The sequence below is a fragment of the Enhydra lutris genome, unplaced genomic scaffold, assembly GCF_002288905.1.
Source record: "Enhydra lutris kenyoni isolate GAN:26980312 unplaced genomic scaffold, ASM228890v2 scaffoldscaffold24, whole genome shotgun sequence".
Taxonomy (NCBI): domain Eukaryota; kingdom Metazoa; phylum Chordata; class Mammalia; order Carnivora; family Mustelidae; genus Enhydra; species Enhydra lutris.
The window spans coordinates 25,958,298-25,970,454 of record NW_019154108.1 but is presented as its reverse complement, the minus strand read 5'-3'; positions in this window follow the sequence as shown (position 1 = coordinate 25,970,454).

Here is a 12,157-nt window from a genome sequence, read left to right as displayed (position 1 = left end):
AAGGAAATAAATAAGTAGCCACTCGTAAGACCGAATCCAAAAGCTAAAAGCACAGAAATAGCAACAAAGCAAATTCCCAGAGTTGATGGAAGTCTTTTCTCATAGTCTTTTCTATCATCTCTTAAAAGGTAGTTTTAATGTGGTTCTGATAAATATCTTCTTATATATAATTTTGAGATTCTCTTGCTTGTCTCTTTTAGTTTGAATGGCAATTACAAACAAACAAGGAATGACAGAGCTTTGTAAGAAAATCTGTTGTTGCTACAGAAATCTTCTGTGTGAAGCTGCACTCTCCCTTCCTTCTCCATCTTTGTCCCTCAGGCCACTCCTCTCTAACCCTCCCGAAAACAGAGCCTCCTCTCTTTCTAAATGGATGAAACACAAAACTACAGGAACTTAAAATGGGAGCAAACAAGCTAATAATGAACTGTTGTACCCCTTGGCATTTGTAAAACCTTTTCTCTCTTGCTAATGTAATTTTCCAACCAGACATGGGGAAGCCTTTCTCAAGGTTACGTACAAATGGTTGTGGAAGAGCCCAGAGACTCCCATTTCATTCTTTGTAATAGAGAAGAGTGATTGCTTCCTTGACTTTGTGGCTCAGATCATTCTTTAAGTGGTTAAGTAAGAAACAACAACATGTCCCTGAAGGAGAGCTTCCTAATGGTTTTTCTGTGGCCCATTGCCCCCTGGGGAGCTCACCATCGCAGCAGGTCACCATGGTAATGCCATACTCTTCAGCTTTCCTCTGAACCTTTTGTGATAGTGACGCCAACATCTCATTTATAAATTTAATGCACTGTGTGCAGCTTCACAGTTGCTAATAAAAGACAACCTTTTGTGTAATAAGTGAGTGAAAAAGTGATGAACATAGACTGGCATAACAAATAACTTCTGGTATAAGTTATCTTTTAAGTCTGGATGTAGCTATTTAAAAAAAGTAAGCAGGACTAACACTTACAGTTAAATGTAGGGATGACCTATTAAGTAACCACAAAAAAGTGTGAGTGTTATTATCCACTTTGCTTCTAACATCTAATTCAAGACACACTAGCTGTCCACACCATTCTTTCAGAAGAATGGTTTAGAGCATTAGGACAAAGTGATGACAACTCAGACAAGGTTCTTGTCTGCATTTTTTTACATTTAACTGATATTCGTGGAAGTGGTATTTCATATGGTACAAGCAACTATCATATAGCTAGAAGGAGAGAGCTAGATTGGTTGAATTCTCAGCCATTCTTATGCGCTTACTCTTTCCCTGAAATGGTTAATACAATTGATATAATCAATTATGGATCTTTCTTTTTCTTGGAAATTTTTTTTTGTTATTGAGTTATGCTAAATAATGTTGTGTGTATCATTCTTAGTAGTCTCCACCTCTGCCCTTTTTCACCCTTGATGAAATAGATACTGCATCTGTCAACCTTCCAGGTTAAAAAAAAAATGAATAAATCCCTAGTATGTTTCATGTAGGGTGGGTAAAGTGGTAGGACTACAGTGCAGCCTCTATAGCTAAGCCCTATAGAAGGCTTGTGCATGGCATAACTACATTGTTTTTCTTACACGCAACTTATTTCGCATCCAGTTGAAGCATGATCCGTTCTTGGGCCTGAAGTTAATTGTGTGGCTTCATTATTGAGAGGACTTTTGTTTTTTTTAAGATTTTTATTTATTTATTTGACAGAGAGCACACGTAGGCAGAGCAGCAGGCAGAGGGAGAGGGAGAAATAGGCCCCATGCAGGACTTAATCCCAGGACCCTGGGATCATGACCTGAGCCAAAGGTAGATGCTTAACTGACTGAACCAGCCAGGCACCCTTATTCAGAGGACTTCTCATCTTCCAGTTTCTTTGAGGAAAAGTGATTTGACTTAATCGTGTGCCTGTGGAGTCTGTGTCTCAGGTTTCTCTTCCAAGCTTGTCAATAAAACTGGTTTATGTCCTGAATATGAGATCCCTGTGCTCTATATCATAAACACTGATGAATAAACATACTGCATTAGTTTACTATTGTGGCTACAACAAATGACCACAAACTTAGTGGCTTAAAACAACACACATTCATTACCTTACAGTTCTGTAGGTCAGAAATCTGATGAAGGTTTCACTGAGCTATACTGGTCTTAGCAGGGCGCATTCCTTCTGGAAGCTCCAGGGGGAGAATCAATTTCCTTGTCTTTTCTAGCTTCTGGAGGCTGTCCACATGCCTTGGCTGGTAGTCTTCTTCCATCTTCAAAGCTAGCAATGGTGAATCGGGTCTTTCTTCCATCACATCACTCTGAAACTAACTCCTCTTCTGCTTTCCACTTCTGCTTTGAGAACTCTTACTTTCCATTGGGTCCACCTGGATAATCCAGTGTAATTTCCCCCATTTTTGCAACTGATCAGCAATCTTACTTCCATTTGCAGCCTTAAAATAATTTAACATAATTTATTTCCATAATTTGTCATGTAACACAACATTTTCACACATCCAAGGACTAGGACATAGGCATTGTTGGTGGTTGTTCTTCTCTTTCCCACATGAATATAGAAGGAAGGATTTCAAGAGATGCTTAGTTAGTATTGTAAAAAATTTTTAAAACTTCCTGGCTCTCACAATAAGAACAAAAGCTTTTTCATCAGTATATTCATTATTCCAGCATGAAGTTGACCTTGTTCTTGAGCAGAGTCCCCTCTTCCAATACTGTAAAGTGAGGAAGTCTTGTAAAAGTCGTGTCTGCTCATTGTAAGGTTTAGGCACAAGCATTCTGGAACGTTATATCCATGCTAGGGAGGCAAATGCTGCAGAAAGTCTTTCCAGAGGAGGAGCGGGAGTACCTCATCAGTGGCAGTTTTTGAGGAAGAAAAACACGGCAAGAAAGAATTGCACAAATAAGCATTAAATTCTGATTTTTAGGATCATGAACTAAATCTCTTTCATCTGCATGGGCTGAAAACCCACAGTATCAGTGTCAGGATGTAAGGAGGTAACTTGCAAGTTTTATTTCATATTTTCCTTTTTTTTTCATTAGGCTGATCTCTGGAAATTGTGAAGGAGTGAGTGCTAATTTTTGATCTAGGCTGATCTCTGGAAATTGTGAAGGAGTGAGAGTTAATTTTTTATCTCTGATCTCTATTATGGTCATTCTGCATTACCCTTTATGATGCTCTGGAACATTGCTGGGGAAATTGGTTGACTGATAAAATCTTCAGTGTACATGGAAGAGGGAATTTTTAAGGAGTCATTAGGGAAATAATAAAGACATTGAAAAAAATTAAGTAGCACAAATGTTATGTGAAAGGAATAGCTTTCCCAGTCTAGACTCCTATGTTCTGTTTCAGAGAAACATTTTCCTGCATATTACTTTAGAAGCATCTGTTTCCTGTGCATTCTTTTAGAATGTTGCCATGCATACACACACATGCAGATTGTAAAATATGCTCCTCTTTACACAAATGAAAGTATATGATAAACACTAGTTTGTATCTTATCTTTGTTCACTTAACATAGTTTTGGAGATCTTCACATATTAGCAGATATAGATTCCCTTTACTATTTTAATAGCTCACAGTAGTCATTTAAGCCTAGACTTTGTGCATTTCCAGGATGGAAGCCACATTTAAGTGCTTAGCTACATTTTCTGATGCTGTCTAGCTATTTTCTAGGAGCTAATCCAAGACAAAGATGTTGTGTGTAGGAGTATAGTAGGTTGTATTAATATTCATAAAATGTCTTAATTTTCCCTATGGTGCCTTCCCTGTTGAAGAATTTTCTATCCTTGACTTGTTGAAGTAATGCATGGCCGTGTGATTTGCTTTGGTCAATGCAATGTCAGAACTGTGACATTTCAAAGCAGAAGTTGATAAGGGCCTTCTTATAGAGGGCTATATATCTTTTCCCTCTTTCATAAAAGGTGTGTATGTCCCAGATGGATGTCACTCCTAATGCTAGGTTGTGGAATGAAGATGACATGGACCTATCCAGAATGGATGGGTAGCTTGAGTGAAAAACAAAACTGTTACCTTAAATAACTGCTATTGGAAGGTCTCTTGCAACTACATAATGACCTAGCCTGTCTGATATAGGGAGCAACCTAAGGAATAGTCAGGAATGTGACAATTTGTATAAAATAGGCCTTCTGATTGTGAAATGGCTTTTCAATGACCTGTCTTTCCTAATTCCTTCCTCCTCAATTCATTAAATCAAATGACCAAAAACCCCACAAGTAATATAACACAGCGTTCATTGACATGTACAACACTTTCATTCTATTTATTCATTTCATTATGTTTTCATTCATTTCAACCACTTTTAGGCTATTTTGTCCCTAGATTTAAGTAATCAATATTTTTGTGCAAACAAAAACATATTGAGAACAAATGTCTCCTTCTGGCCATGATGGAGTCACTGGGTCCAGACTTCCCTTCCCACCATAAATATCTTAAAAAATTGGGCAGAATACATAAGGCAACAGTTTCAGATATTGGAAAACAGGTAGTTGGGCTGTGACTTCATTTCTGAAAGTAGAGAAACAACTGAGTTGGACCTAAGATTGCCCAACTTTATGACTGGAGGCCCTTTCTTTACCCAGGTTCTAAGAGGGGAAACCCAAAAAGAGCATTGCAGAATTGCTGAGTTGCAGAAGTATATATTAGAGATCAGGAGGACTGAGGTTACTGGAACTATCAGGACAGACTATTGGAAAGGAAGAGGTGGCACAGAAAGTTTCAGAAAATTCATAGGGATTCCCTTGGGTCTGTTTTTGAAGACTTCTCTATGCACATATAGGGAGAAATACCCCCGAAATCTGAGCTGGAAGATATTCATATTCTGAGCAGCCAGAGCAGAGAGTCCTTGTTGAGAACTTGGGCCATTTGGTGGAGACCCTAGAGGGGTCATGCCTTAATAATGGGACTGAACTAGCCATGGAGTAAAGACTACTCAAAGCTTAAAAACAATTGTCAAAAGATCCAGCTGATCTTTAAGTAATGTAATTCTGTCAAAACAAAGTAAAATGCTCTTTAAAGGAAGGCAACAAAATCCGGCATTCAACAACATAAAAATAACAAAGTTCAGCATTTGTTAAAAAACTACAATCATGTGAAAATGGGAAAGTATGATCCATACTCAGTAAAAAAATAAGTTGAAAGAAACACATCTGGAAATGACAGAGATGATTGAATTAATAAATAAGAAATTTAAATAGTTATTATACATATACATAACTAGTTAAAGAAAAATTGAACACAATGATGAGAAAAATGAAAAATAGAAACTTTAGTTTTGAAAAACAAAACATCTAAAATGAAAAATCACTTGGTGGAATTTATAGCAGATTAGACATTGCAGAAGGAGAAAACAGTGAATTGTTAAAATACATAATGCTGTGTTATATTATTAGTGGGGTTTTTGGTCATTTGATTTAATGAATTGAGGAGAAAGGAATTAGGAAAGACATAGGATAAAAGGATAAAAACTATCCTAACTGAAGCATTAAGATTAAAAAAAAAAAAAAAAACTGAAACAAAACTGAACAGAGACGGGCGCCTGGGTGGCTCAGTGGGTTAAGCTGCTGCCTTTGGCTCGGGTCATGATCTCAGGGTCCTGGGATCAAGTCCCGCATCAGATTCTCTGCTCGGCAGAGATCCTGCTTCCCTCTCTCTCTCTCTGCCTGCCTCTCCATCTACTTGTGATCTCTCTCTGTCAAATAAATAAATAAAATCTTAAAAAAAAAAAACTGAACAGAGAGAGCCTCAGTAATTTCAGAAAAATTTCAAGTACTCTAGCGTATATGTGACTGGTGTCCTAGAAGGATAGGGGAGGAGAGAAAATATTTAAATAAATAATGGCTTAAAATACTCTAAATTTGTTGAAAACTGTAAGCCCACAGATCTGAAATGCTTAAGGAGTTTTATACATGCTGAACACAAAGAAAACCTCATTAAGACATATTATATGACCAAATTGGTAAAAACCAGTGATAAGTAGAAAATCTTAAAAAGCGGGTGGAGGGGAAAAATAACATGTTATGGATAGAGGAATGAAGATAACAACTACCATAATTTTTCTCATCTGAAATTGTATGAACAAGAAGATAATGAAACAGCATCATGAAAGTGCTAAAATCAAAACCCAAACCAAAAACAGAATAAGAACGGTGAACAACAGTACCTATCAAACTAGAATGAAAATGCTTAAAAATGGAGGTGAAATAATAACTCTTCAGACAAACAAAATTTAAAACAACTTGTATCCAGAAGAACTGAACTATAAGGTTTGTTAAAAAGATATTCTTGAGGCATAAATTTAGAACTATATGCAGAAATAAAGAGCCCTACAAATTGCAAATATATGGATGAATTTAGCAGATATATTTATTTTAAGATTTCTTTAAAAGATAATCAACTAGGGTCATTTGTTTTGTTTCTTAAATTCCATATATGAGTGAAATCATACGGTAGTTGTCTTTCTCTGATTATTTCACTTAGCGTATACTCTCTAGCTCTGTGTCATCGCTAATGGCAAGATTTCATTCTTTTTTATGACTGAATAGTATTCTATTGCGTATATATACCACATCTATAGCCATCCATCAGTCTATGGATCTGGGCTCTTTCCATAATTTGACTATTGTTGGTAACACTGCTATAAACAGTCATGGGAGAAAAAAGAGAGGCAAACCACAAAAGAGACTCTTAACTATAGAGAACAAACAGGTGGTCACCAGAGGGGAGGTGGGTGGGGAGATGGGTGAAATAGGTGATGGGGATTAAGGAATGCACTTGCTGAGATGAATACTGAGTATTATATGAAAAGTTGAATCACTATATTGTACACCTGAAACTAATATCACACTGTATGTTAACTAAACGGAATTTAAATAAAAACTAAAAAAAGATAATCAAGTAAAGCAAAAAATAATATTATATTTTGAGGTTTATAATACGTGCAGAAGTAAAATACATAATAGCACAAAGGATGGGAAGGAGGAAATGGAAGCATACTGACATAAGGGGTGTGATAGCATTTGAAGGTATAGACTGTGGTAAGTTAAAAATGTATGTTTTAAACCCAAGAAGCAGCACACATGCATATGCACAAACCAAAAACTAAAAAGCATAGAGGTGTGGCTAATAAGCCAATAATAGTAATAAAATCTAATCAGAAAAGATATTTAATCCAAAAGAAGGCAGAATAATAGGGGGAAAAAAGAAAGAATTAATGGGACAAATAGAAAACACTATCAAGATAGTCAGTTAATGCCTAACCATATCAACAATCATATTAGATGTGAACTCTAAACACTTCAGTTAAAGGGCTGACGCTGTCAGAATGGATAAAATGACAAGAACTAATTGTTCTTGTTTTTCTTATGTTATCTACAGAAAGTCAACATTAAATATAAAGTCACAAATAGGCTAAATGTAAAAGGATGGAAAAAGATATACCTTAAAGACACTAATCAAATGACCATTCCACCTGCTATATTGATATCAGAAAAAATACATTTCAGAACAAGGTGTGTTACCAGGTTTATGATACAGAAAAAGCAATTGAAAAAAATGCAACCCCTGTTCATGATCAAAACCCCCAACAAACTAGGAATAGAAGTACCTTTTCTCAACTTGACTTAATGGGACATATACAAAAACCTTCAGTGAATGTTATACTTAATTGGGGAGCAAGTAAATACTTTTCCACCTAAGACTGGGAACAAGTCAAGAAAGTTTGTTCTCACTACTTCTATCTAACATGTTATTGATGGTCCTGGCTGGTATTATAAGGCAGGAAAAAGAAATAGAAGGCACGCAGTTAGAAAGGAGGAAGAAAATGTTCTTATTTCTGGATAACATTATGGTTACTATGGGCTGGAGGAAGAAAATGTATTTTATTTGTGGATAACCTGATGGTTGTTATGGGCTGAGTGTGTCCCTCAAAATTTGTGTATTGAAGCCCTCAGCTCCCAGCCCTGTGACTGTATTTGGAGACAGGGCCTTTAAAGAGTGATTAAGTTAAAATGAGACCATTAAGGTGGACTGCAATCCAGTCAGACCAGTGTCCTTTAAGAAGAGGAAATTTGGACACAAAGAGACACCAGGAGCTTGCATACGCAAAGAAAGCAACATGCGAAGACATAGCAGAAAGTTTCCATCTTTAAACCAAGGAGATAGTCCCCTGAAGAAAACAAATCTGCTGATACCTTAATCTCCAGAACTGTGAGAGATTTATTTCTGTTGTTTAAGTTACCCAGTGTGTGGCATTTGTTATAACAGACCTAGTAAACCATTACAATGGTATTATAGAAAGCCCTAAATAATATGGAAAATAAAAAGTTAATAGAACAAATAAGTAAATTTAGCAAGGTCACAGGATACAAGATTGATAACAAAACCAGTTGTGTTTATTCATATGAGCTACAAATAATTAGAAAAGTGGACTCAAAATGCAATACCACTACTGTAGTAACAAAAAACCATGAAATCATAAAATACTTAAGAATAATTTAACAAATTATCTTCAATATTTGTGAATGAAAACTATGAAGCATTGATGAGAGAAATTAAAAAGTTGAGAGGTATATCATGCTTATGAATTAAAAGTCTCAGCATTTGTATGTAAATCACATCTCCCCTACTTTCATCTGCAGATTCAGTGCAGTCCCAATCATGGTTCTCTTCTGTATAAGTTGACATAGTCCTTCTACAATTTATATGGAAATGTAAAAGGCCTAGAATAGCCAAAAATTTTTTGAAAAAGTAAAATGAAGTAGGTAAAGACTTGCACTACATAATTTCAGTTGTTACTACACAACTACAGAATTCAAGACAGTGTGATATTCATGTAAGGACAGTTCATGAAACAAAATGGTCCAGATGAAAATTTGCGACATATATAGTCAATTGCTTTTGACAAAGGAACCAAGGAAGTTCAACAGGAGAAAGGACGATCTTTTCAACAAATTATGCTGGAACTAATATTCACATGGAAAAAAGTCAGCATTTATATACTTTATATAATATATATAAATATAATAAATATATACATACTTTATTTTTTATTATTTATTTTCCTATTTTTTATTAGCCATTGTTGTTAGCCACTGTATAGTACATAATTAGTTTTTGATGCAGTGTTCAATGATTCATTAGTTAAGTATAACACCCGGTGCTCAACACAACATGTGCCCTCCTTAATACCCATCACCCTGTTACCCCCTCCTCCCACCTTCTTCCCCTCTGAAACCTTCAGATTGTTTTCCAGGGTCCATAGTCTCTCATGATTCATTTCCCTCTTTGTTTTCTTTCCCTTTGGATTTCCTTCCCTTCCCCTGTGGTCCTCTGTGATATTACTTATGTTCCACATATAAATGAAACCATATGATAATTGTCTTTCTCTGCTTGACTTATTTCACTTAGCATAATCCCCTCCAGTTCCATCCATGTTGATGCAAATGATCAGTATTCATCATTTGAGGGCTGAATAATATTCCATTGTATATGTGTACCACATCTTCTTTATCCATTCACAGTTTGGCTATTGTGGACATTGCTGCTGTGAACACTGGGGTGCATGTGTCCCTTCTTTTCACTATATCTATATCTTCGGGGTAAATACCGAGTAGTGTGATTGCTGGGTTATAGGGTAGCTCTATTCTTAACATCTTGAGGAGCCTCCATGCTGTTTTCCAAAGTGGCTATACCACCTTGCATTTCCACCAACAGTGTAAGAGTGTTCCCCTTTCTTCACATCCTCACCAACATTTGTTGTTTCCTGTTTTGTTAATATTTGCCATTCTGATTGGTGTAAGGTGGTATCTCATTGTGATTTTGATTTGTATTTGTATTTCACTGATGGCTAGTGATGTTGAGCATTTTTTCATGTGTCTGTTAGCCATTTGTATGTCTTCTTTGGAGAAGTGTGTGTTCATATCCTCTGCCTATTTTTTGACTGAGTTATTAGTCTTTTGAGTGTTGAGTTTGAGGAGTTCTTTATAGATCTTGGCTATCAGCCCTTTATCTGTAATGTCATTTGCAAGTATCTTCTCCCATTCCGTGAGCTGCCTCTTAGTTTTGTCGACTGTTTCTTTTGCTGTGCCAAAACTTTTTTATATTGATGAAGTCCCAAAAGTTCATTTCTGCTTTTGTTTCACTTCTCTTTGTCTTGAAAAAAGTTACTGTGGCTGATGTCGAAGAGGTTACTGCATATGTTCTCCTCTAGGATTTGTTCTCCTCTAGGATATTTTTTTAAATTTTTAAAAAGATTTTATTTATCTATTTGACAGAGAGAGAGATTACAAGTAAGCAGAGAGGTAGGCAGAGAGAGGGGAGGGGAAGCGGGCTCCCCACTGAGCAGAGAGCCCAATGTGAGGCTCAATCCTAGGACCCTGGGATCATGACCTGAGCCAAAGGCAGTGGCTTAACCCACTGAGCCACCCAGGTGCCCCTCCTCTAGGATTTTGATGGATTCCTGTCTCACTCTGAGGTATTTCATCCATTAGAGTTTATCTTTGTGTATGGTGTAAGGGAATGGTTCAGTTTCATTCTTCTATTATGTAGCTGTCCAATTTTCCCCAGAACCACTTATTGAAGAGACTGTCTTTTTTCCATTGGACATTTTTTTCTGATTTGTCAAATCAGGAATTAGTTGACCATAGAGCTGAGGGTCCATTTCTGAAGTCTCTATTCTGTTCCATTGGTCTATGTGTCTGCTTTTGTGCCAATACCATGCTGTCTTAGTGATCATACCTTTGTAATATAGGTTGAAATCAGGCAACGTGATGCCCCCAGTTTTGTTTTTCTTTTTCATCATTCCCTTGGCCATTCAATGTCTTTTCTGGTTCCATACAAATTTTAGGATTGTTTGTTCCAGCTCTTTGAAAAATGTCAATAGTATTTTAATAGGGATAGCACTGAAAGTATAAATTGCTCTGGGCAGGATAGGTATTTTAACAATGTTTATTCTTCCAATCCATGAGCATGGAATATTTTTCCATCTTTTTGTGTATTCCTCAGTTTCTTTAATAAGTGTTCTGTAGTTTCTAGAGTATAGATCCCTTACCTCTTTAGTTAGGTTTATTCCTAGGTATCTTATGGGTTCTGTTGCTATTGTGAATGAATAAGTTCCTTAATTTCTCTTTCTACAGTTACATTGTTAGCATATAGAAAAGCAACTAATTTCTGTGCATTGATTTTGTATCCTGCCACATTGCTTAATTGCTGTACGAGTCCTAGTAATTTTGGGGTGAAGTCTTTTGGGTTTTCACATAAAGTATCATGTCATCTGCTAAGAGGGAGAGTTTGACTTCTTCTTCGCCAATTTGGATGCCTTTTATTTCTTTTTGTTGTGTGATTGCTGAGGCTAGGACTTCTAGCACTATGTTGAACAATAGTGGTGAGAATGGGCATCACCGTCATGTTCCTGATCTTAAGGGAAAAACTTTCAGGTTTTCCCCATTGATAATGATATTCACTGTGGCTTTTCATAGATAGTTTTTATGATATTGAGGAATGTTCCCTCTATCCCTATACTCTGAAGAGTTTTAATCAGGAATGGATGTTGTATTTTGTCAAATGCTTTTTCTGCATATATACTTTATATAATAAACATTAATGTACTTGAAATGGATCATAGACCTTGATATTAAGAGATAAAACTTAAAACCTCCAGAGAAAAATAGGAGAAACATCTCCATGACCTTCAGATAATTTTTTGACATATAAAGCATAAAACATAAATTATGAACATTTAAAATTAAAAAAATTAAAATTTAAATCTTTTCTTTAAAAGATGAAAGTAAAATAAAAGCCACAGATTGGAAGAAAATGCTCACAGTATCTATATCAGGAAAGGACTTGTATCCAGGATATATAAAGAACACTTATAACTTGATAGGAAGAATAAAGGTGGCTCAATTGAAAGAAGCAAAATATTCTGTATCACTTTGCAAGAGAAGGTACATACATGGCCAATATCACAAGAAAATATACTCAATATTATTTCTCATCAAGAAAACTGATTAAAACCACAATGACATAACACTACAACTCTTCTAGGACTGAAATTGTAAAAAATGACCACATTAAGTGTTGGGGAGACTGTAGAGCGACTGGAGCTTTCATACATTGTTGATGGGAATGCAAAATGTTACAAACAATTTGGAAAACAATTTGGC